The sequence below is a fragment of the Delphinus delphis genome, chromosome 11, assembly GCF_949987515.2.
Source record: "Delphinus delphis chromosome 11, mDelDel1.2, whole genome shotgun sequence".
Classification (NCBI taxonomy): Eukaryota; Metazoa; Chordata; class Mammalia; order Artiodactyla; family Delphinidae; genus Delphinus; species Delphinus delphis.
Genome location: NC_082693.1, coordinates 16,561,742 through 16,587,805, shown reverse-complemented (window position 1 = coordinate 16,587,805; position 26,064 = coordinate 16,561,742). Strand labels below are relative to the sequence as shown.

General features: G+C 37.8%; 1 protein-coding gene across 5 annotated transcripts in view; it reads right to left on the bottom strand.

Moving 5' to 3' along the window:
- Positions 1–26,064, bottom strand: part of PDE3A (phosphodiesterase 3A) — an 842,956-nt gene that overhangs the window by 457,590 nt on the left and 359,302 nt on the right. Inside the window, exons 1-3 of one of the 5 annotated variants that reach the window (XM_060024384.1) lie at positions 7,800–8,018; positions 6,020–6,256; positions 5,801–5,911 (exon numbers count right to left, since the gene is read on the bottom strand). The exons of 3 other annotated variants lie outside the window; for them this stretch is intronic. The gene's annotated coding sequence lies outside the window, so the exon portion shown is untranslated. Of the gene's footprint in view, positions 1–5,800; positions 5,912–6,019; positions 6,324–7,799; positions 8,019–26,064 lie in introns of those variants that run through there. One more of the 5 variants, XM_060024387.1, reaches the window with a different exon arrangement.

Genomic DNA, 26,064 nt, shown 5'->3' with positions numbered 1-26,064 from the left:
TTACCCCAACTTCCTTCCTCTGTTCTTTCCTTGGGTTCTGACTTGCATTGTGGTCTGCCGGCTCTCTTAGCCTTCCCAGGCCCTTTGTCTCATAGGCATTCCCCCGATGAAATTCTTGCACGTTTATTCCTGCCTTGATGTCTGCCGCTTGGAGTATCTGGACTAGCACAAATGGTACCTGGAGTAGCCTGAGAAAACAGGCATCAAGATGGCGAGGTGGAGAACACACACCCAGCAGGTAAAGAGGACACCATCCTGGCTGACGGTGAGCCTGAATAATTCCTGGCAACAGATAGCAGCTCAGTTGCCTGGTTTCACTGGTGGTGACCTGGGAAAATGATCCGGTGGAAAAGAATGTTGTAGCAGGTGTGATGAATCAGGTATTTGAAACACATGGAAGGGGCAGGGAGGAAAATGCTGAAAAACAGCAGAATCAGCTGGGTTTTGTTGAGTTATATTGACACCCTGCAGAGAGACTGAAGACTCTTAACAAGCAGTTAGTAGCTAAGTATGAGAGCCAGAGAAGCCCTCCGTCAGGCTGGGTAGATTTCACCGAGCCCCCAGCACCTGTGTTGGGAGGACCACACAGTTGAGTGACAGGCTGAAGACTTATCTGTTGGAGCTGCAGCACTCCATACAAATGGGAAAGCTCAGGCAAAGCAGACCTGTCATGTGAAGGTCATGGCCCTGGCAGCTAAAACCTGAGACCCTGAAACATGAGATGGAAACATCTGGATGCCTTCCCCTGAGGGCGTGGACTCTGCAGCTCCCCCTGAACGCTTTGGGCTTGCAGTAGCTCATCCTTCCTTTGCAAGAGCCAGCACTTCTGCTATGTGAGAAGATGCTGCTGAAGTTTCGCTCCTGGGAACTATCAGGTGTGTCCCTCAGGATTTGCCCTCACTTCCTCTCATGGCTGCTAGGCTGATAACTAGAGTTAAATCACAGCATCACCCGGCAGGGGACATGCTAGGCCTCAAAAGGGAGGAAAACTTTATAAATGTAAAAGATGGCAAGAATTAGCCATAATGGAACAGTGAACCCTGTGAGTACTACTGAGATTAGATTCTGATGGTGCTTGATCAAGGGAGACAATGTAGGACTAGGTAAGCAAGGACTGATTTACTTAAGTGTACTTTTTTGAGACATGGGACTTAATGCCCTAGTTAGGAGCTAGGATGCCCGAGGATGGGGTAAACTCACTGCTGGGCTCTTAAAAGTCAGAAAAACAAGATGGTGAACTCTCGACAAAGTAGAAATGCCTGAATTGCACTTGCATTTGGTATAGTAAGGAAAAAAGAGGCTAAGAGAAATGGACATGCTGGAATGGATATAGTAGGTAAGACCAGAGACCCATCAGATGATCGCATTCCATGAGAAGGCCCAGAGAATCACACGTTCACCAAGGCCATCAGCCATGCACTGGCATGAGGGGCCCAATCATCCTATGAAGTTCAGAGGTGGGTCTCCTCTGCAAGTTGGGAATGACAGTAGGAGAGGCAGTCCCAGAGCTGGGTGTATGAACAGCCATAAGGATAATGTTTGGGCCGCCACTGCAAGCAGAAAGACCAGGTGACGAGGCTTAGCTACAATCAGCTAGGAGGCTGTAATCACCATAAAGAGCAGAAAGGTCAGAGCATGAGCTAAGGAGGAGCCCAGGAGACTTGACCCACAGGGAACTGTGTACACGAGGACTAGAGCATGTTGTCCTCGAGAACAAGAGAAATAGGCAGGCCACAGAAGTTCTGCTCAAAATCAACCACCACCACAGCACAACAGCAAGAAAGGAAAGGTAGGGAGATGAGGGAAGTTGCCCCAATAAAATATCACAATTCCTTGCTTGGTTGTCAGATCTGAGACAGTTTTCAGAGTTGGAGCCCCCTGACTGGGTCCTAGGGATCCCTAGGAGGAAGGACTGTGTGATACCCTGGAGGTATATACTGTGGCAATTCCCTTAGACCTCTCCTAAAGGGACCTATGGTTATTCACTTTGGTGACTGTATACCCAAAAAAGGTGGGTAATCACCAGACGTTTCAAGAACTATTAGACACTGAACACCAGTTAGTTTGCTGTCTCAACACTACACATCCCCAGAATCCAGCCATTGTCCTAGGGAGAATATCCATCGCATGATGGGTACTTCAAATCTAAGTCTCCCACGTTAGTCTTTCCAGGGTTTATTTCTTCCGCATCCTCTGACATTGTCAAACAGGTTATCATTGTATCTGGCTTTTCTCGTTGCTCTTAATAGGAGTCCTGGCCGCTCCCAAGTTACTCCATCCCATTTAGGATGAAGTCTCATTCGGCATTTTAGCGTCTCCCGGAATAATGTAATTCTTCAATTCCTTTTTGTCAACAAATAGTTACTTAACAGCGATTATAGCACAGTATGAGATCAGAGTCAGGAAAAAAGCCTAAAAGTCTACCACCTAGAAAAAAAGGAAATATCGATATTTGGCGTTCACAGATGTCATGTAACACCCCCGCCCCGTCCCCGTGCTCTTCATACTCTGAGCGATGCTGCCATCTCCTCCTCCCTCGTCTCCAATACTCACAACCTTGTCCCTTGAATTTGCTTTAAGCCCATCACGTTTAATCCTTTTAGGTGTATTATTGTTATTCATCTCAGTCACAAGAAGCCCTTGACTCCTAGGTTATCACCCATCTCTGGGACCCCAAACCTACACGGCTCTGTATATCTCCTACCCTATCCTCACCTCTTGTCATTCTTCAGTTCCTGGAACCATTTCGCCAGACCCTCTGGACTAAAGCATCAGTTACCTGGAAGATACCGTACGTCTTCAAATATGGCAGCGAGAAATTTAAAAAATGGTACAAATGAACTTATTTACAAAACAGAAATAGAGTCACAGATGTAGAAAACAAACTGATGGTCACCAAGGGGGAAATGGGGGAGGGATAAATTGGGAGATTGGGACTGACATACACACACTACTATATATAAAATAGATAACTAATAAGAACGTACTGTAGAGCACAGGGAACTCTACTCAATACTCTGTAATGACCTACATGGGAAAAGAATCTAAAAAAGAGTGGATATATGTATGTATGTATAACTGACTCACTTTACTGTACACCTAAAACTAACATGACATTGCAAATCAACTATACTCCATTAAAAATTAATTTAAAAAATATGGCAGTGAGGTTTCCCTTCACTTTTTTCACTCCAACCGAGAAGGCCCATTTCCACTCAGACCCCTGACACGCTGGCTAGTTTCTCTCCCACCGTCCTACTACCCCAGGGTGTGGAGGCTGGTGGGTGTTCCTCACACTGACACTTTCTGTCTCTTCTCCCTCTGTCTCCCTTAAACCCACCCAGATTAGAATTTCACACCATCCGCGTATGCAACCCAACCCCCTCCTTATTCCAGTCACCTCAGTCCTCTCCAGTTACTGCCCCATTTCTCTGCTTTTCTGAAATGTAACATTGCATATTTATTTTTGCCTTCAATTCCTCTCTTTCTAGTCTCTAACTCAAACCAATGAGGCTTTTTGGCCTCATCTCTCCACTGTAACAGCTTTCTTTGAAGTCAGGAATAGTCTCCCATTGTTAAAGCTTTTAATCAGTTCTCTTGCCATGATTGTTAAGCAACATTTGTTATCAGTTGTTCCATGATTGTGAAGAAACATTTGGCACCATTGCTCTATCTTTTTAAACACTTTTATCACTTGGCTTTCAGATAGAAAATTCTCCTGCTTCTCCTCCTACTTTACTGGGTGCTCTTTCACAGTCTTTGTTTTAGCTTTTTCTTTTCTCTTTTTTTATTTTCTCCTGTATCTATTTTTCTCAGCCTCTGGCAGTGATTTTTCTACTATTTCTATGAGTTTGACTTTGCAAAGAAATAATTCACATATAAGTGATACCATGCAGTGTTTGTGTTTCTCCAGCTGGCTTATTTTACTTAGCACACTGCTTTCAAGATTCATCCATGTTGTTGCAAATGGCGAGATTTCCTCCTTTTTCATGGCTGAATAATATTCCATTCAAAAATGCTTCTCCCACCCCACTAAGTGTCTACATCTCTCTCACCTCCTTCATATCTTTGGTCAGATATCATCTTATATGTGAGACCTCCCACAGCACTGTACTTAAAACTGCACATGTGCACACATCCAAAGGCACACACATACACACACACACACACACACACACAGGCACTCCATAAGCTGCTTTTATCTTTTTCCATTGTTGCCATCCCCATTTGACATAGCATGTATTTAACTTATTATTGATTCTCTCTTTCCACACTAGAATGTACAGTATATGAAGGAAGAATTTTTCTCTATTTTGTTTACTGCTATATCTCCAGTAGTTAGAACCATGATTAACACATTGTAGGCACTCAAGGAAAGTTATTCAATTATTGATCAAAAGAATTAACAAATCCTTAGGGATATAAGGCCATTTTGAGGGTGGGCAGAGAGAGAGACACCATTGGTAAGCCTAGTGGGATTTTCAGTGTATAGATGAATTTGGTATGATGTACATAGTCGAATTAAAAAATATTTCTCAGGGCTTCCCTGGTGGCGCAGTGGTTGAGAGTCCGCCTGCCGATGCAGGGGACACGGGTTCGGGCCCCGGTCCGGGAAGATCCCACATGCCGCGGAGCGCCTGGGCCCGTGAGCCATGACCTCTGAGCCTGCGCATCCGGAGCCTGTGCTCCGCAACGGGAGAGGCCACAACAGTGAGAGGCCCGCGTACCGCAAAAATAAATAAATAAATAATAAAAAATATTTCTCAGACCATATATTCCCAGAGAAATCTTTTGAGAGCGGGTATATACTCTCGCTTTTTTTTTTTTTATCAGTGAGCCTCACAGACAAGCTGAAAAGTTGTAGCTTTACAATTCTAACTATAAACTTATGTTGCCTACTCAGTTTTTGTTTCCTCATTAACAATCCCTCTCAATCTCTTAATGTAATTAAGTCATTCTTCACTCATTCAGCAACCACTTATCGAGTACCTACTATTTACCAGGCCGTGTGCTAGTAGCTGGGGATGTACGGTTTCTGCTCTCAGAAAACTTATAATCGCATTTTTCTCACAATGTCCAATAGCCCCTCTTACCTACAGCTTTAGTAACGTCATGTAAAGTCAGGTGGTTATTTGTGGAAATCCTGATACATATATCATTGACCTTAACTGCTTTGGGTCTATCGCAAAATAAACACTCAAAAATAGACAATGTGATCTAACGTAAATGACACAGCCTTTCAATACAGAGACCTGAATTCTAATTTCTATAACGAACGTGGTTAACATTTGTAGCAGGTCAAAGGGTCTCTATTTACCTTGGTTTCTTCATCTGTAAGAAAAAGTTAGTAATCCCTATTAAATGCAAAAGATTCTTGTGAGGATAAAGTACAAGTTAATAAAATGCTTTTGAAAACTTAATGTTCTACTTAAACATGGAATAAAATTATTAAATCAATTGGGAGCCTAATCTGTGTGATGTGACTAAAACCAAGTTTTGGAAGGAGACAGGCATTGAGTCAAATGCTAGCCCTGGGACTAGGCAGCAAATGGAAACAATGACATTTAATTTACAAAGTCAGTGTGGGAATTAGAATTGATGGATGAAGCCACTGTCAACTCTTTTTACTTACTGTAATATTTTGGCACATGACCATTAGAATTGCTCATTTTCTAATATACCTCAGTTTTTTAATCTGTAGAATGGGCAAAACATATTGTAACGGACTTTTTTCCAAAGTCCTCCGCAGAAGTCCTGCATTGATAATAGACTGTGATCCCCAAGCAAAAGTCACTATTACCATATCGTGGAGGTAGCACTTTGACATTCTTTATTAGATTTCTGCGTGGCCAACTCTGAAGACAGAGACAGAAAAAAATCACATTCAGAAAAAGTTCTTCAGGGCAGGACACTAGAGGAAAAGAAGAATAATGAGGTCATACAAATTGTAAAGTAAACCAGGCAAAGGGCCAAGAACTTTCATGCAAAGGGAGACTGGAGAGAATCAGCTCTCACGTACCTACAGCTTCCAGCTCCTTTCAAGCAGCAGGAGACAAAGAACACTCTTCTCTGGCAATTTTTAAAAGTCAAAGCCAAACGAGCCCATCATTTTCACTGCGATTAGAGGACATCCCTTCGCTGTTCACGGTCGACCTCAACCACTGGATCTACTGACATCATTCTAGTCACACGGCGGAGATGTTAACAGTTTGTGGAAACTTCAATTCCACAGTAACCTAGTGTCAAGGTTATTCTCCTAAGCCAATGAAAGTGGAATAATGAAATGGTCGAGTCATTTTATTACAATTGGGTTGTACAGGCTTTGTGCCTCCGCCGAAAGTGCCCAGAACTAGGAGGGCTCTGTCTCCCCTCCCCTGCCCCCCACCAAGTACTTTTGGTCTTCTGAAATGAAAAAACACTAAGCTTTATATTTTAACAGCTAGAAATGAGCTGCAGTTTTAACACACTCCAAAGCCCTTTTCTGACGCCCTTTCTCAACTGCCTCTATCCTAGCAGTTCTTTATCCATTTTAGACGGCATGAAACCAATTCTGTTTCCTGATCTGTCCCTCAATGCTTCAGAAACAAAATGATACTTTATGAACCAAAGGGCAAACTCAGTTGCATTATCTGCTACTGAATTATATTGATTTCAGGGCGCTTCACTTAAAAAACCAATTTGTGGGGATTTAGGTCACATTTTGATAATTCGGCCTACAAAAGCCTAACCATTTTTTATTCTCTGGTCAAATCTGAGCATTCAAGAGTATCACAAAGAGTTGTATTATTCTACATCACAAGCTCAAAATGTAACGCATTGTTGTAAGACCAGAATTTTCCTACTGCTGTTCAAAGGTATATGATTACCATGAAAAGGTACCACAAATAGAATCAGAAGAATAGCTGCTATTTATGTATACAGATATTTATATTTATTTATTTTTAATATTATCGCAAAAAGATAGCCCATCTCTGCTCAAGGCCTTAAATAGTGAACAGTTTACCACCACAAGAAATAGGAAATTTTGATTCCTGATACGTGGCATTTGATATTTATAATGTTGTTCAATAGGTAAGTTTGCTATTTAAATTTGGTTTTGTTCTTTGCCTGGTTATTATTTTAGGGTGTGTCTATAGGCTAGTCACTTGCTGCCCGTCAGATGCTTGTTTTTTGATGATTGATTCCGAGTTAAACAAACAGGTTTCTTCTCTCTCACCCATCTCTTGCCCAGTCTTTCTCAAGCTCATTAATTTTGTGGCCCAGATGAACTTGGATTAATCTTTTCTTCAGAGTCATGGCTTTCTTTATCCAGTGACCATATTTAACATCTGTATGATATACCTTGGGTCAAGATAAAGTTTTCTAAAAACTAGTGCTCGTGAAATGTTTTCTCACTAGAACAGAAGGGCTGTGATTTTCCACCCAGCGCAGGAGCACAAGAAGCAAGAATACATTCCTCTGCTGGTTCCAGAAAGAAGGGCTAAGGCTCTCAGGGTTTCCTTGTTTCTCTGTGATCACACACATATTGCTAATGGTCCGAGGCACTCATACATGTCCGGGAGCTCTCCAGCCTTCTCTTGAACTAATTCCTTCCAGAGAGTCTGTTCAAGTGTGACTCATCACTTTACAAAGCCACTGCCTTCCCACACTCCTCCTGCCAAATGCGGAGGGCATGGCTTTCCCATTGGATTCCAGCCATGTCTTTCATACATTTGATGTAATCCTCGTTCCCATTGTGTTTGTGCACCAGCTTGTGCAAAACTGCAGTCAAAAAAGTAGAGCAGAACCTAAAAACTTACCAAATGACTCTTCTGAGATTGCTTCAGTTACCCTGAAGTATTCTTTGGCTGTGAAAATCTCCACCGGTCTGAATAGGGACTTTTTAGTTCTGTTTATTTGCATGTTTGTTTTTAGTGGGAGAGTGGGGTGTTCTAAGACGTCATAGGATTTAGGAAAGTAGGAGAGATTAGAGAAGACATAAAAAATACAGTTAGACATGCTGAAGAAGTAAAAAAATGTTTTTTTAATAAAAAATTGCACATATTTAGTAGAATTTACCATCTGAGCGGACACTAGACCTTACTAGAGATTTCATGGCAATAGAAATATTCATCATACCCTGTCTCTGCCTGGACTTTCCTCCATTAATTACCCCTTCTCTTCTCAGCACTGTCAACCTTTTCCTTTCCACTGGCATCTTTCCCTAATCTACAAACATGCTCAAGGCTCTCCCATCTTAGGAATGAAGACTTCCTCATCTCTGCCTAAAATCCACCTACCGCACCATCTCCTTTAAAAAAGTTTTTTTTTTTTAATAGCTCAGCTTCTAGAACAAGCGATCTACATGAACTGTCTCTACTTTCGAATATTTAGTCCTTTCCCTTATTGATTACAGTCCTTCCCACCCCTACAGTATTTCTGTTCCAAAGGCAGCTTCTATGTTGCTCATTCCAATTTTATTATTCAGTATTCTTGCATACAGGTGACTGAAAACTCAATTCATGCTGAGTTAAGCCAAAAGTTAGTTTTATTATTGTGGTTGTTATTATTACTTAGCTCCTTTACCTAAAAACAAAAAAAATCATAGTTAGAGCTAACTTCATTCAACTTCGGTTCATCCAACTGAACCAGGACTTACTATCACTTTCTTGACTCTGTCTCCCTCGATTCTGGCTTGACTTCCTGGCCAGTTCATGCTTCATGGTGGCAAAAGATGACAAGGATTTCTAGGTTCACATTCTCCTTGCCTAAATCTATCAGAAAAATAGACCTTGTCTCCCATATAATTCTCAAGGGTAACTGGTGGACTCGGAATGAGTTATATACCCACTGCTAAACCAAGCAGTCCAAGGAGCTGCAACATTCTGATTCAGTAAGGCTTGTGTCACATGTATTCTTTGGAATCAAGCATGGGTTTGAATTTCAACTCTAACAGTGTTTCTTGGTAGTAATAATATAATTACATCTATATGTTATACACTTTACAGCTAACATCTGTTCTTTATAATAACCATACAAATTACATGTTAAACATTTTGAAGAGGATAGATATTTGAAGAACTTGAACTCTTAAAATTAAGAAAATCTAGGATCTGAACTCAGGTTTGTTTAGTTTCAAAACTCTGTTCTTCTCACTCATCAGCCTGAGATACTCTACCTACGGCACTCATCACAGTGTTAGCACATACCTGACTCATGCTAGTTCTTTTCTTTTCTCTGCACATGCAGTTCTGATCACGTCATAACTCTTGAATATTTTGTCTTGAAGAGCCCTCCATAACCTGGCTCTTGCCTACCTACTTTAAGTGGCTTTATCTCTTACCATGTTCCCCCAGGTCATTCTGAAACATTTGTTCTTCCTTCACTTATTTGTCTGAAATCTTGAATATAAGATGTCTTCATTCTGTCTGGCTTCCCCTCCCCACGGCAAACTATTCATTTTTCAAGTCTGGCCTCAAGCATTTACTTTCTTCTGTGTTCCTCTGCAGTTCATACATACCTCCATTATGGAGGTTATTTTATTATTATTCAGTAGCAGTTCCTATATGTTCTCTCCATTATGTGTAAAGTCTTTAAGTCAAGGCCATGGATCAGATCATTTTATTTTCATATCCCCAGGGACACAGTGCAGATGCTATGTAGATGTTGAGTGAATGAATATATATACAAAGAAATCAATTCTTTTTTTTTTCCAGATTAGCCCAAACTCCCTCTGCCAGCATGAACTCTGTAAGATACGAACAGCAACAAGAAAAAGTAACAGAAAGAGAGAGAGAAAGAAAAACCACCTAAAGACACCCTGCCATATAGAGAAATTACAGAGAAAATATTTTCTTGTCTTTTATATAAAGAAGTGATTACTGAACCACAACCAATTATTATTTAAAAAGTAGAGAATTCAGGCTACTTGCCTTCTAGTCTTGGTGGACATAGGAAAAAACAATTCCTGATAGCCCCTTTGCCTTCCACTAAGTTGATACTGATAAAGCTTGTTTAAATAATCTTCGTTTTGCACTTATTCCTCTATCTCTATTGCTTTAGCTACTGCCTTAGTCTAGATCTTCACCTTTGCTTGAATTATTGAAAGTCTCCCTCCTCATCCTTCCTTCTACATGGGCCTCTCTGCAAACTGTCTTCCACTTGGCTGCAAGAAGGATATTACTAAAACAAGAAATCCTTCTATAGGTTTCTTTTCTCTTTAGTACAAACTCCAGATTTCTAAAATGTCAAAGCTATTCAAAACCATCTCAGTCTATCTCTTTGGTGCCTCTCTCTTTACTATTCCCACATTCACCTCATACTCCAGCCACACCAAAACTATCTAAACCATCCTGCATTCACTTATCATTTTGATTCTCTTTACTTTTCTTGGGCTGCTGCTTTTTTCTGGAACACTCTTCTCACTTCGTCTACTTGGCAAGTACAAGCTCATAATCATTGCAACCATCATTTTACCTGTAAACTTGTCAGATCCTCCTACGTATAACCGCTTCTTACCTTTTCCCTAGAGGTACATACTTTTATCAGAGAGCCTACAACACTTTATTTCTTGTATTTATTTATTCTGTCTTTCCCACTAGATGGGAAAGCCCTTGATCAGGGACTGTGTCTTACTCATCTCTTGTTCCCTGGCACCTAGCCCAGTGCTCAGAATATAAATATTTAGTGATTGGGTTGAAAAGAGGGAAGGAAGAAGAGACAGAAATGCGGAAAGAAGTAAGTCTACTTTCACTTTCATTTCAGGCCTCTGACATACACACCCCAGAGAGAAAAATCTCGGAAAGAATAAAAGAGAGAAGAGTCTTGTCTATATCAAAGTGACTTTGCCAATAACAGCATTTGTTGCAACAGAGTCAAGTATATATATGCATGGATTATTTGGCCTTAAGTTATCACTTGCAATATTTAATTCTCCCAGGAATTGCCTTTTTTTTTTAATAGATCTTTATTGGAGTATAATTTCTTCACAATACTGTGTTAGTTTCTGTTGCACTACAAAGTGAATCAGCCATAGGCATAAACATGTCCCCATATCCCCTCCCTCTTGAGCCTCCCCCACATCCTCCCTATCCCACCCCTCGAGGTCATTGCAAAGCACCAAGCTGATCTCCCTGTGCAATGCTGCTGCTTCCCACCAGCCAACTATTCTACATTCTGTAGTGTACATATGTTGATGCTACTCGCACTTCACCCCAGATTCACCCTCCCACGCCATGTCCTCAAGTCCATTCTCTATGTCTACCTCTTTATTCCTGCCCTGCAACTAGGTTCATCAGTACCTTTTTTTTTTTTTTAGATTCCATATATATGCGTTAGCATACAGTATTTGTTTTTCTCTTTCTGACATACTTAACTCTGCATGACAGACTCTAGGTCCATCCAGCTCACTACAAATAACTCAATTTTGTTTCCTTTTATGACTGATTAATATTCCACTATATATACGTGCCACATCTTGTTCATACATTCATCTGTCAATGGACATCTAGGTTTGTTCCATTTCCTGGCTATTGTAAACAGAGCTGCAATGAACATTGTGGTACATGTCTCTTTTTGAATTATGGTTTTCTCAGGGTATATGCCTAGTAGTGGGATTGCTGGGTCATATGGTAGTTCTATTTTTAGTTTTTTAAGGAAACTCCATACTGTTTTCCATAGTGGTTGTATCAATTTACATTCCCATCAACAGTGTAGGAGGGTTCCCTTTTCACCACACCCTTTCCAGCATTTACTGTTTCTAGCTTTTTTGATAATGGCTAGTCTGACCTGCACGAGATGATACCTCATTGTAGTTTTGATTTGCATTTCTCTAATAATTAGTGATGTTGAGCACCTTTTCATGTGCCTCTTGCAATCTGTATGTCTTCCTTGGTGAAATGTCAATTTAGGTCTTCCACCCATTTTTAAACTTGATTGTTTGTTTTTTTGATATTGAGCTCCATGAGCTGTTTGTATATTTTTGAGATTAATCCTTTGTCTGTTGTTCCATTTGCAAATATTTTCTCCCATTCTGAGGGTTGTCTTTTTGTCTTGTTTATGGTTTCCTTTGCTGTGCAAAAGCTTTTAAGTTTAATTAAGTCCCATTTGTTTATTTTTGTTTTTATTTCCATTACTCTAGAAGGTGTGTCAAAAAAGACCTTGCTGTGGTTTATATCAAAAAGTGTTTTTCCTATATTTTCTTCTAAAAGTTTTATAGTGTCTGGGCTTACATTTAAGTCTTTAATCCATTGGGAGTTTATTTTTGTGTACAGTGTTTTAATTTCATTCTTTTACATGTAACTGTCCAGTTTTCCCAGCACCACTTACTGGAGAGGCTGTCTTTTCTACATTGTATGTTCTTGCCTCTTTTGTCATAAATTAGGTGCCCATATGTGGCTGGGTTTATCTCTGGGCATTCTATCCTGTACCACTGATCTATATTTCTGTTTTTGTGCCAGTATCATACTGTCTTGATTACTGTAGCTTTGTTGTATAGTTTGAAGTCAGGAGCCTGATTCCTCCAACCACGTTTTTCTTTCTCAAGATAGCTTTGGCTATTTGGGGTCTTTTCTGTGTCCATATGAATTGTAAGATTTTTTGTTCTAATTCTGTGAAGAATGCCATTGGTAGTTTGATAGGGATTGCAATTTGTAGATTGCTTTCGATAGAACAGTCATTTTCACAATATTGATTCTTCCAATCCAAGAACATGGGATATTTCTCCATCTGTTTATGTCATCTTTGATTTCTATTGATCAGTGTTTTATAGTTTTCTGAGTACAAGTCTTTCTCCTCCTTAGGCAGGTTTATTCTGAGGTATGTTATTCTCTTTGTTGCAGTGGTAAATGGGACTGTTTCCTTAATTTCTCTTTCTGATTTTTCATTGTTGGTGTATAGGAATGCCAGAGATTTCTGTGCATTAATTTTGTATCCTGCAACCTTACCAATTCATTGATTAGTTCTAGTAGTTTTCTGGAGGCATCTTTAGGATCTTCTATATATAGTATCATGTTATCGGCATACAGTGACAGTTTTACTTCTTCTTTTCCAAACTGTATTCCTTTTATTTCTTTTTCTTCTCTGATTGCTGTGGCTAGGACTTCCAAAACTATGTTGAATAAGAGTGGTGAGAGTGGACATCCTTGACTTGTTCCTGATCTTAGTGGAAATGCTTTCAGTTTTTCACCATTGAGCGTGATGCTTGCTATGCATTTGTCATATATGGCCTATATTATGTTGAGGTAGGTTCCCTCTATGCCCATTTTCTGGAGAGTTTTTATCATAAATGGTGTCAAATTTTGTCAAAAGCTTTTTCTGCATGTATTGAGATGATCATATGGTTTTTATTCCTTAGTTTGTTAATGTGGTGTATCACACTGATTGATTTGCGTATATTGAAGAATCCTTGCATCCCTGGGATAAAGCCCACTTGATCATGGTGTGTGATCCTTTTAATGTGCTGTTGGATTCTGTTTGCTAGTATTTTGTTCAGGATTTTTGCATCTATGTTCATCAGTGATATTGGTCTATAATTTTCTTTTTCTGTGATATCTTTTTCTGGTTTTGGTATCAGGGTGATGGTGGCTTCATAGAATGAATTTGGGAGTGTTTCTCCCTCTGCAATGTTCTGGAAGAGTTTGAGAAGGATCAGTGTTAGTTATTCTCTAAATGTTTGATAGAATTCACCTGTGAAGCCATCTGGTCCTGGACTTTTGTTTGTTGGAAGATTTTTAATTACGGTTTCAATTTCATTACTTGTGATACATCTGTTTGTATTTTCTAATTCTTCCTTCTAATTCTCTAATTCTTCCTGGTTCAGTCTTGGAAAATTGCACCTTTCCAAGAATTTGTCCATTTCTCGTGGTTGTCCATTTTATTGGCATATAGTTGTTCGTAGTAGTCTCTTATAATCCTTTGTATTCCTGCAATGTCAATTGTAATTTCTCCTTTTCATTTATTTTATTGATTATCATCCTCTCGCTTTTTTTCTTGATGAGTCTGGTTAAGGGTTTATCAATTTTTTCATTTTCTCAAAGAACCAGCTTTTAGTTTTATTGATCTTTGCTCTTGTGTTCTTTGTTTCTACCTCATTTACTTCTGCTCTGATCCTTATGATTTCTTTCCTTCTACTGACTTTGGGTTTTCTTTGTTCTTCTTTCTCTAGTTGTTTCAAGTGTAGGGTTAGATTGTTTATTTGAGACTTTTCTTGTTTCTTGAGGTGAGACTGAATTGCTATAAATTTCCCTCTTAAACTGCTTTTCCTGCATCCAATAGGTTTTGGGCCCTTGTGTTTTCGTTGTCATTTTTCTCTATGTATTTTTTCATTTCTTGATTTCATCAGTGATCTCTTGGTTATTTAGTAGTGTATGGTTTAGCCTCCATGTATTTGTGTTTTTTACAGTTTTTTTCCTGTAATTGATTTCCAGTCTCATAGCATTGTGGTCAGAAAAGATGCTTGATATGATTTCAATTTTCTTAAATATTCTAAGGCTTGATTTGTGACCCAAGATGTGATCTACCCTGGAGAATATTCCACGTGCACTTGATAAGACAGTGTATTCTGCCACTTTGGGGTGTAATGTTCTATAAATATCAATTAGATCTATCTGGCCTATTGTGTCATTTAAAGTTTGTGTTTCCTTATTTATTTTCTGTTTGGATGATCTGTCCATTGGTGTAAGTGGTGTGTTAAAGTCCCCTACTATGATTGTGTTACTGTCGATTTCTCCTTTCATGATTGTTATCATTTGCCCAATGGGTGCTCCTATGTTAGGTGCATAAATTTTTATAATTGTTATATCCTCTTTTTGGATTGATCCTTTGATCATTATGTAGTGCCCCTCCTTTTCTCTTGTAACAGTCTTTATTTTAAAGTCTATTTTATCTGATATGAGTATTGCTACTCCAGCTTTCTTTTGATTTCCATTTGCATGGAATATCTTTTTCCATCCCCTCACTTTCAGTCTGTATGTGTCCCTAGGTCTGAAGTGGGTCTCTTGTAAACAGCATATATATGGGCCTTGTTTTTGTATCCATTCAGCCAGTCTGTGTCTTTTGGTTTGGACATTTAATCCATTTACATTCACAGTTATTATCGATATGGATGTTCCTATTACGATTTTCTTAATTGTTTTGGATTTGTTTTTGTGGGTCTTTTTCTTCTCTTGTGTTTCCCACCAGAGAAGTTTCTTTAGCATTTGTTATAAAGCTGGTTTGGTTGTGCTGAATTCTCTTAGCTTCTGTTTGTCTATAAAGCTTTTGACTTCTCCATCGAATCTGAATGTGATCCTTGCTGGGTAGAGTATTCTTGGTTGTAGGCTTTGCTCTTTCATCACTCTAAGTATATCCTGCCACTCCCTTCTGGCCTGAAGAGTGAAAAGTCAGTTGATAACCTCATGGGGATTCCTCTGTATGTTATTTTTTGTTTTTTCCTTGCTGCTTTTAATATTTTCTCTCTGAATTTAATTTTTGTTAGTTTGATTAATATGTGTTTTGGTGTGTTTTTCCTCAGGTTTATCCTGTATGGGACTCTCTGTGCTTCCTGGACGTGGGTGACTATTTCCTTTCCCATGTTAGGGAAGTTTTCGACTATAATCTCTTCAAATATTTTCTCAGGCCCTTTCTTTTTCTCTTCTTCTTCTGGGACCCCTATAATTCGAATGTTGGTGTGCTTAGTTTTGTCCCAGAGGTCTCTGAGATTGTCTTCAATTCTTTTCATTCTTTTTTGTTTATTCTGCTTCTCGGCAGTTATTTCCACCATTTTGTCTTCCAGCTCACTTATTCATTCTTCTGCCTCTGTTATACTGTTACTGATTCTTTCTAGTGTATTTTTCATTTCATTTATTGTGTTGTTCATCTCTGTTTATTTGTTTTCTAGTTCTTCTAGATCTTTGTTAAACATTTCTTGTATTTTCTCAATCCATGCTTCCATTCTATTTCCAAGATTCTGGATCATCTTTACTATCATTACGCTGAATTCTTTTTCAGGTAGATTGCCTATTTCCTCTTCATTTATTTGTTCTTGTAGGTTTTTACCTTGCTCCTTCATCTGTGACATATTTTTTTGCCATCTCATTTTTTTTTTTTTAATGAGTGGGATTGTGTCCCACACCATCATCTTGACTCCTCCCCTCAAGAATTGCCTTTCTTTAGCTGGCTTAAAAACCCATTGATAGGGGCTTCCCTGGTGGCGCAGTGGTTAAGAATCTACCTGCCAATGCAGGGGACACAGGTTCAAGCCCTGGTCCGGGAAGATCCCACATGAACAGAACAACAAAGCCCGTGTACCACAACTACTAAGCCTGTGCTCTTAGCCCACTAGCTACAACTACTGAGCCTGTGTGCCACAATTACTGAAGCCCATGAGCCTAGAGCCTGTGCTCTGCAACAAGAGAAGCCACTGCAATGAGAAGCCCACTCACCTCAACCAAGAGTGGCCCTGCTCGCCACAACTAGAGAAAGCCCACATGCAGCAACAAAGACCCAATGCAGCCAAAAAAGAAAAAAAAAACCCATTGATAACTCCTGGGGAATAAAATCCAAGAAGTTTACACTCCTATTCTATTTGCTAACAAAAAATGAATTTAAATAAATGAATTAATTTTTGTTTTATATATATATATATATATATATATATATATATATATATATATATATATATGTATTTCTTCCCCCAGTAGTTGACTTGATTCTTAATGAGAAACAAATACAAACATATAAAAGAACCAGAGGGCTGTGGGAAACCAAGACTCTGCTCTTGAAGGGCTCCTGAACAAACTCACTTGCTTGGAATACCAGTGCAGAGGCAGCAGCTTCAAAAGTGCCTGGGTCATATGAGAAAGAAATTCACTGACTAATTTTAGGGCATATGCTGGAGGGGCTGGGATCTGGTAGAACTTTCTCTGGGGATGAGAGTGCTGACAGCTGCCTTTTTTTTTTTAAACTCTCCTTCCACATAGTTGGCCGAGTGTTGGCAGGTGCAATTTCTGTTGCTCTCCATCAACCTACCTAACACTCTGTGCCCCACTGCAGCGTCTTCCCACCTGTCCTGGTCAGCCCCTCCAAAGTAACTCCTGCTCTGCCCCACCTGGTGGGCAGCCCCAGCTAGCACAAGTGCCCCTTCAAAGCAGCTCCCACTCCAAGGGGCTGGCCCCACATATCAGCATGCCTGCAGCAATCATGGCCCACCCACAATAGAATGGCACATGCAGACCACAGAGGGGATACCCCTGGAGCACCTGGTTCTGGTGCCGGGGGGATTGTGCCACTGGGACCCACAGGACATATTCTACATAAGGACACCCTTTTAAGTGTGGAAGATGTAGCTGATATAGCTAATACACAGACAGAAACACAGAGAATTAGGCAAAATAAGGAAACAAAGGAATACCTTCCAAACAAATAAACAAGACAAAATCTCAGAAAGAGAATGAAATGAAATGAAACGGAGATAAGAATTGACCAGATAAAGAGCTCAAAGTAAGAGTGATAAGGATACTAAGCAAACTTGGGGGAAGAATGGATGAACTCAGTGAGAACTTCAACAAAGAGACAGAAAATTTAAAAATGAACCAATTAGAACTGAAGAATACAATAATTGAAATGAAAAATACACTAGAGGGAATCAACAGCAGACTAGAGGATGCAGAAGAATGAATCAACAGTCTGAAAGACAGGGTAGTAGAAATCACCCAATAGAAATAGCAAAAAGAAAAAAGAATTTTATAAAATGAGAATAGTTTAAAGGATCTCAAAGACAGCATCAAGTATAGTAACATTCAAATTATAGGGGTTCCAGAAGGAGAAGAAGAGAGAGAGAGAAAGGGGTAGAGATTTACTTGGGGAGAAAAAAAACAAAACAAAAAACAGAAAACTTCCCTAACTTGGGGAAGAAAACAAACAAAACAAAATTCAGGTCTGGGAATCAGAGAGGAATCCAAGGAAGACATACAGATGCCCAACAGGCCCATGAAAAGATGCTCAACATCACTAATCATCAGGAAATGCAAATCAAAACCCAGTGAGATATCACCTCACACCTGGGGGTTAGCTATTATCAAAAAGACAAAGAAAAACAAATATTGGTAAGGATGTGGAGAAAAGGGACCCCTTGTACACTGTTGGTGGGAATGTAAATTGGTGCAACCACTATGGATAACAGTATGGAGATTCCTTAAAAAATTAAAAACAGAGCTACCAATATGATCCAGCAATTCCACTTCTAGGTATTTATTCCAATAGAGAACCCCAAAACACTAATTCAAAAAGATATACGCACCCCAGTGATCATGCAGCATTATTTACAATAGCCAAGACATGAAAGCAGCCTAAGTGTGTATTGACAGAGGAATTGATAAAGATGTAGAATGGAATATTACTCAGCCATAAAAAAGAATAAAACCTTGCCATTTATGACAACATGGATGAACCTAGAGAGTATTATACTAAGTGAAAAGTCAGACAGAGAATGACAAATACCGTACGATTTCACTTATATGAGGAATCTAAAAAACAAAATTAATGAACAAATAAAACAAAGCAGAAAGAGACTCATAGATACAGAGAGCAAACAGGTGGTTGACAGAAGGGAGAGGGGTGGGGGCATGGGCAAAATAGGTGAAAGGGATTAAGAGGTATAAACTTTCAGTTTAAAAATAAGTCAGAATGTTAGATAAAGAACAGATATGAATGGATCCCACTTTGTAAAAATTGAGCACTATGATAAATACTTTTTCGAAACTAATAAAAATAAATAAATAAATGTCATAGGTATGTAATGTATAGCATAGGAAATACAGTCAATAATATTGTAATAACTTCGTATGGTGACAAATGGTTACTAGAATGATCATGATGATTAATTAGAAATGTAGATAAATGTAAAATCACTATGTTGAAACTTGAAACTATATAGTACTGTATGTCAACTACACCTCAATAAAAATAGAAAAACAAATTTAATTAAATTTTTAGAAAATTAAGTTTTCTGACTTGATTTTAAAAATGATCAGTCAAGAGACATGTTACGTTTATGTTAAATTATATATATATATATACACACACACACACAATATACACATACATACCACACGTGCCCAAATATCTATGTATACCAAAATGATCTTAGGATACATTAATGTTAAAATGTAACATCTAAAGTATATCACATATTATTGCTATTAAAGATATTCTTGAGTATGCATAAATAATTCAAAATAGAAAATTAGAAATACTTATCTTACTAGCTCTTCTAATCACTTCTGGTTTGGTGCTTCCTGGTTTGAATCAATTTTTGCTTAAATAAACTCTTAAAACCAAAAAAGAAAAAAGAAATACTTATCTCTTCTTTTGTTCAAATTTTAATATACATTCACTTCAATTTTTTAAATCTCAGAAGTAATGTTTCTCATTCCCTGGTTTTCTTGCCCCTGAAACGCTGGAGAAAAACATGAAATCATTTGTTAAGCTGACTATTTGGTATTCTGTAGACTGAAAAAAATCAGTTAAACTGAATTTAAACATTTTGAAACCTTATTTACGTTAAACTGATTTACCGCTGAGGTTTTATGCGTTCTTATCTCTCAGGGTTCCTCCAGCAAAGCAAGTCCTTTGATTTAAGCCTGATCATTGGAAATGTAGCTGTAAGATTTCTTTTAAAGGTGCTTCTAAACATAGTTAATCTTAAAATTAACTTTTCATGTAGTTTGGCTTCAAATGCTAACAAAAGAGACTGCTTTACTCTGGAAGCTCTTGGCTTGAATCTCCGGTTAGCAACTTTGAGTATAAGTAAGTAATTGTGTGTTCAGTTTTACCTGCTCAAAGAAAAAGTAGAGGCAGGAAGAATTATCTACGAGAAACTAGAGCTAAATTTTGAAATGTTGTTAGTTTCCTGTGAAAATCTACTTCTAAAATGAATGTAACAACAGCACCCAAATCCACACGTTAATATGAATACCCACTGAAATGAATATCCACTGAAAGAACACATTCCCGATTTCGTTTTAAAGGAACCATGGGGAACTCTATTTTATAGACTCATGAGTGAAAGCAATAGATAGGGCAGTTTATTATTTTGGAGCAGGTAGCACATAATCTGAAATTGCAATGTTTTCACAATTTCAGCAAAGACAAAGTATGCCCTATGTGTATCTCATGGTCACTTGGAGTGATGCCAAAGTACACAGCACTAGAGTTCTGAGGGTTAAATCATCATATACTATCAACTTGAACAACACAGTGATTCAAGTCATTTTCCCTAAAAGCAACTTAGAAAGAAACTCAAGTAAAGCTAGTTAGAACAACTCCATCACTGTTTTTAGGAAAGCAAAAATGTGGGGACTGATTTTTTCAGAGGGACTCTGAAGTATACATGTAAACAAATACAGTGTCTAATTATTAAAAATAAGCTTCTTTTATAATAGGTCATTTAGGTCCTTTAGAGGTAGGTTTTCTGCCATATATTTAAAACACTTACTTCTAACTTAGTAAAAAGCAACCTAACAAACCATCCAAGTTAGCCAGTCCTTAGCTCCAAAATAAGCTGAATGCTGAAAACGTAATTTAGTATTTTTCAAATACTTTATAAATTTTAATTTATATTTAAACAGAAATCAGTCTTGCTCAGAAAGTCTGAGAGGTCTTGGCTTAATAACTATTTTTTTTAAGCCCGTTAATGTGGACCAATTGGAGCAAACTACAAATGGATGATGGTAATCAGGTAAATGTACCTATTAAAAATACATGTACCCATACCTCTGAGGAATTTTGTTATTCATCAGTGAAAACCCTTTTTAACAACTACATTTGATTCCCCACAATCATCCATGTTCACAAACATCCAAACCAAAAGTGGACAAATATTTTCATCCTGTATTAAGCTATATTATAAAGGTCTGGGCATGATAACGAACTGAGAAACATTTACTGGCATACCAGGGTGGTGTAAAAATAGTAATAACTTTTGACAACAAAAAGCTTAGTCAACTCAGTGACAGTTGTTTTCTGCCTTAAAGATGAAATCGACATTACCTTAAAAATCATCAGAAGATGCTACAACCTAAAATGATATTTACCTTCAACTTTATAAAATAGAAATTCATAAAATAGCATTTCTGGTGAGAAGAATTTAATCCTTTTCAAATGTATAATGGCATAATATTTGAAACTCCAGGCATATTGAAATATTCAACTCTGTTTAATTACAAAAACTGTATTTCTGAAGGAGATAAATATACAAATATTTGTTGAAATGTATTCCATTTAATTAGTTTAAACTACACAATTAGCCACTAGATAGTATCCATTTCCACTTACCTTATTTCTTTGGAAAAAACTAACTTTGCAATAGAATAATTAGAAGGGTGATTATACCACTTATATCAATCCCTTCAAAACCACCTATTAGTCCACAGGGCTGTAAACTTGAGCTTTGCCCTTTGATAAGTAACATGGTGATTATCATAGGCTTTTTCTGTATTAACCTCTGAGAATCAGTGAGAAAAAAATTTTACTTTATGCTGCTTGAACTGAAAAACAGAAACAGAAATGAGTTTCACTTATTGCAGTGACGGAATACAAATAGAACACACTGATCTAAAGTGCTTTGGACTACAGAGACATTAATGTCTACCTCCCATGCCTTTCGCAATTATGCTTTAAACTCAATACTGATACAATATTTAGAAATCTTGTTGTATTTTCTAAAATAATGACTGTATGTACATAGAAAATTGATTAAACCCTTATTTCATGGTACTTAAAAAATGGAAAAAATTCAAAGCTAATTTACTGGAGAATAATCAGGGATTCTGTAAATCAAAGAGATAAGTATCATACTTCTTTGTGCACTTTCCCTTGTTGATGAACCTGGAACATTGTTAAACCATTTAACTGCCAGGTCCTTTAACTTAACTTTATCATATATGTGATAGAAAGATAAATTAGAAATATATATTTTTTGTGTTGAGATTTGCATAAGAAATGGATGGTGTAAAATGCTGTAGAAATCAAGGATAAGAAAATGGTTACTCTATTTGGAAAAGGACATATTGACAGACATATTTTTAAAACCAGAGATATACCTCCACAAAGACAACCAATACATTTCAACCAAATAGAACATACTTGCAGAGAAATATGAAAAAATGTTTAAGGTTTTTATATTGGTGCCATGACCTTATTTTCTTTAATGGTATTTGGCACAGATAAAGAATACATAGGAATAAATGCCTGGACTCTGAAAACTAAAAAAATATTGCTGAGTGAATGTAAAGAAGCTCTAGTATACTTAGTTCATCAGTCAGGAGGCTCAACATTACTGATGTCAGTTCTTCTCATATTGCTCTATAATTCCATGCAAGCATGTCAAAATCTCAAAAGGATTTTCCTTTGCTTTTATTTTTTGCTAGGATTTGACAAACATTATAAAACTCACATGGAAATATAAAGGAGTTTAAACAGCAAAAGCAATTTTAAAAAGAACAAAACTGAAGAACTTACACTACCCGATTTCACTCTTACTATAAAGCTATGGTAATCAAAGAAAGGGTGGCATTGATATCAAGAAAGACAAATACATGAATGGAGTGGAATAGACCTTCCAGAAATAGACCCACACTTATATAAACAAGTGGATTTTTAAAAAAATAGATCTTTATTCGAGTATAATAGCTTCACATTACGGTGTAAGTTTCTGTTGCACAATAAAGCGAAATCAGCCATATGCATACACGTGTCCTCATATCCCCTCCCTCTTGAGCTCCCCCCCCCCATCCTCCCTATCCAACCCCTCCAGGTCATCGCAAGCACCGAGCTGATCTCCCTGTGCTATACTGCTTCTTCCCACCAGCCAACTATTTTACATTCGGTAGCATATATATGTCAATGCTACTCTCACTTCCCCCCAGCTAACCCCTCCCACCCCAAGTCCTCAAGTCCATTCTTTATGTCTACCTCTTTATTCCTACCCTGAAACTAGGTTCATCAGTACCCTTTTTTTTTTTTTTTTTAAGATTCCATATATATGTGTTAGCATAGGGTATTTGTTTTTCTCTTTCTGACTTACTTCACTCTGTATGACAGACTCTAGGTCCATCCACCTCACTACAAATAATTCAATTTCGTTTCTTTTATGGCTGAGTAATATTCCATTGTATATATGTGCCACATCTTCTTTATCCACTCATCTGCCGTTGGACACCTAGGTTGCTTCTACGACCTGGCTATTGTAAATAGTGCTGCAATGAACATTGTGGTACATGTCTCTTTTTGAATTATGGTTTTCTCTGAGTATATGCCCAGTAGTGGGATTGCTGGGTCATATGGTAGTTCTATTTTTACTTTTGTAAGGAACCTCCATACTGTTTTCCATAGTGGTTGTGTCAATTTACGTTCCCACCAACAGAGGAGGAGGATTCCCTTTTCACCACATCCTTTCCAGCATTTACTGTTTCTAGCTTTTTGATAATGGCCATTCTGACCGGCGTGAGGTGATACCTCCTTGTAGTTTTGTTTTGCATTTCTCTAATAATTAGTGATGTTGAGCAACTTTTCATGTGCCTCTTGGCCATCTGTATGTCTTCCTTGGTGAAATGTCTATTTAGGTCTTCCACCCATTTGTAAGCTGGATTGTTTGTTTTTCTGATATTGAGCTCCACGAGCTGTTTGTATATTTTGGAGATTAATCCTTTGTCTGTTGTTTCCTTTGCAAATATTTTCTCCCATTCTGAGGGTTGTCTTTTTGTCTTGTTTATGGTTTCCTTTGCTGTGCAAAAGCTTTAAGTTTAATTAAGTCCCATCACTTTATTTTTGTTTTTATTTCCATTACTCTAGGAGGTGGGTCAAAAAAAATCTTGCTGTGGTTTCTGTCAAAGAGTGGTTTTTCCTATGTTTTCCTCTAAGAGTTTTATAGTGTCTGGGCTCACATTTAAGTCTTTAATCCATTTGGAGTTTATTTTTGTATATGGTGTTAGGAACTGTTCTAATCTCATTCTTTTACATGTAGCTGTCCAGTTTTCCCAACACCACTTATTGAAGAGGCTGTCTTTTCTCCATTATATGTTCTTGCCTCCTTTGTCATAAATTAGGTGCTCATATGTGTGTGGGTTTATCTCTGGGCATTCTATCCTGTATCACTGAACTACATTTCTGTTTCTATGCCAGTACCATACTGTCTTGATTACTGTAGCTTTGTGGTATAGTTTTAAGTCAGGGAACCTATTTCCTCCAGGTCCATTTTTCTTTCTCAACATTGCTTTGGCTATTCAGGGTCTTTTGTGTTTCCATGTGAATTGTAAAATTTTTTGTTCTAATTCTGTGAAGAATGCCTTTGGTAGTTTGATAGGGATTGTATTGAATCTGTAGGTTGATTTGGGTAGTATAGTCATGTTCACAAGATTGCTTCTTCCAATCCAAGAACATGGTATATCTCTCCATCTGTTTATGTCATCATTGATTTCTTTCATCAGTGTTTTATAGTTTTTTGAGTACAAGTCTTTTGCCTCCTTAGGCAGGCTTATTCTGAGGTATTTTATTCTCCTTGTTGCAATGGTAAATGGAAATGTTTCCTTAATTTCCCTTTCTGATTTTTTGTTGTTGGTGTATAGGAATGCCAGAGATGTCTGTGCATTAATTTTCTATCCTGCAACCTTACCAAATTCATTGATTAGTTCTAGTAGTTTTCTGGAGGCATCTTTAGGATTATCTATGTATAGTATCATGTCATTGGCAAACAGTGACAGTTTTTTCTTCTTTTCCAAACTGTATTCCTTTTATTTCTTTTTCTTCTCTGATTGCTGTGTCTAGGACTTCCAAAACTATGTTGAATAAGAGTGGTGAGAGTGGACCTCCTTCTCCTGTTTCTGATCTTAGTGGAAATGCTTTCAGTTTTTCACCATTGAATATGATGCTCACTGTGGGTGTGTCATACATATATGGCCTTTATTATGTCGAGGTAGATTCCCTCTGTGCCCATTTTCTAGAGAGTTTTTATCATAAACAGGTGTTGAATTTTGTCAAAAGCTTTTTGTGCATCTATTGAGATGATCATATGGTTTTGATTCCTTAATTTGTTAATGTGGTGTATCACACTGATTGATTTGCGTATATTGAAGAATCCTTGCATTCCTGGGATAAATCCCACTTGATCGTGGTATATGATCCTTTTAATGTACTGTTGGATTCTGTTTGCTAGTATTTTGTTCAGGATTTTTGCATGTATGTTCATCAGTGATATTGATTTGTCTATTGATTGGTCTATAATTTTCTTTTTCTGTGATATCTTTTTCTGGTTTTGGTATCAGGGTGATGGTGGCTTCGTAGAATGAATTTGGGAGTGTTTCTCCCTCTGCAATGTTTTGGAAGAGTTTTCGAAGGATCGGTGTTAGCTATTCTCTAAATGTTTGATAGAATTCACCTGTGAAGCCATCTGGTCCTGGACTTTTGTTTGTTGGAAGATTTTTAATTATGGTTTCAATTTCATTACTTGTGATACGTCTGTTTACATTTTCTAATTCTTCCTGGTTTAGTCTTGGAAAATTGCACCTTTCCAAGAATTTCTCCATTTCTTCATGGTTGTCCATTTTATTGGCATATAGCTGTTGGTAGTAGTCTTTTATAAACCTTTGTATTTCTGCAATGTCAGTTGTGATTTCTCCTTTTTCATTTCTAATTTTATTGATTTGCGTCCTCTCCCTTTTTTTCTTCACTGGCTAAGGGTTTATCAATTTTGTTTACCTTCTCAAAGAAACAGCTTTTAGTGTTATTGATCTTTGCTATTTTTCCTTCATTTCTTTTTCATTTAATTCTGATCTGATTTTTATGATTCTTTCCTTCTTTGGGTTTTCTTTGTTCTTCTTTCTCTAGTTTTTTAACTGTAGAGTTAGATTATTTGAGATTTTTCTTGTTTCTTGAGGTGAGATTGCATTGCTATAAACTTCCCTCTTAAACTGCTTTTGCTCTATCCCATAGGTTTTGGGTCATCGTGGTTTCATTGTCATTTGTTTCTATGTATTTTTTAATTTCTTCTTTGATTTCTTCAGTGATCTCTTGGTTATTTAGGAGCACACTGTTTAGCCTCCATGTATTTGG